Raw genomic sequence first — 1,188 nt, 5'->3', positions numbered from 1 at the left:
GGACAGGGCAAGATATGACAAAATAACAATTTATAAATTATCAAGGGCTCATGAGGGAGGGGGAAGGGGGGAAGGAGGGGAAAAATAAGAGGACCTAATGACGGGGGCTTAAGTGGAGAGGAAACGTTTTGAGAATGATGAGGGCAATGAATGTACAAATGCGCTTTACACAATTGATGCATGTATGGAATGTGATAAGAGTTTTATGAGCCCCTAATAAAATGATTAAAAATAAATAAATAAAAACCCTCCAGATTCCTACTCCTTGGATGTAAATATTGGTCCAAGGGGCTGTCAAAGGAGAAAAGTATCATTGAAATGGACCTGGATTCCTTTGTGACAGACAAGTTAATTGCAAACAAAATATAAATATGTATTGTCCTCATAAATGAAAAATAAATGTTTGTATGGAAGTAAAATATGCAAAAGCTTATTGGATATATTTGGGAAAGATAGTCAGGGGGTACTTGCTTTATGAGAGAGTAAAATTTCATATAAAACTACTGAAAAAGAAAACAATATAGTTGTGACACAACTGGAATAGAATCAAATCAACCAGCTCTTTTTGACAAAATGCATGATAAAGTATATATTTTATTTCAGCATGAAAGTATGTTTGTTAAATGGAGTGGGTGTATTTATTTGTTCATCTGAGTCTATATACTTCTGAAAACAGTGTTTCTATCTCTCTAAACACTAAGGAGTTCTATGCTTTTCCATTGGTACCACGTCAGGAGGGCAGTTTGAGCATCCTTGAAGGACTTAAATTGTTTTTATTTATGTTCAATATTCTTTGCATGTTGGAAACAAATCGAAGTCTGAAGGGTAAGAGCAGGGCTGTATGGTGGATTGAGTGTAGTTTCCCAAGGAAATTTTGGTAGGAAAGGCCTTGCTACCCTAAAAGAATGAGAAGGTATATTGTTATGATTAAAACAAACAAACAAACAAACAAACTAACTCACCTCGGTACAATTCTTCTGGCCTTTTTGTGAGTAAAAACTGACCCAATGACAATGGGGTTGGTTTGGTTCTCACCATGCAGTTTTCTTAAAATTTCCACATAAGTTCTCATGATAATCTTGTATGTTTCAAGAAAATCTATCACAATTATCCCTTTGAATCTCCAACATGGTTGCTATACCCTTGTGAACTGACATCTTTGCTCAGGACATCCCTTCCAACACCACT

The sequence above is a fragment of the Echinops telfairi genome, unplaced genomic scaffold (assembly GCF_000313985.2).
Source record: "Echinops telfairi isolate 266 unplaced genomic scaffold, ASM31398v2 ScPeMD7_16;HRSCAF=60, whole genome shotgun sequence".
NCBI classification, from domain to species: domain Eukaryota; kingdom Metazoa; phylum Chordata; class Mammalia; order Afrosoricida; family Tenrecidae; genus Echinops; species Echinops telfairi.
This window is presented reverse-complemented; position numbering follows the sequence as displayed.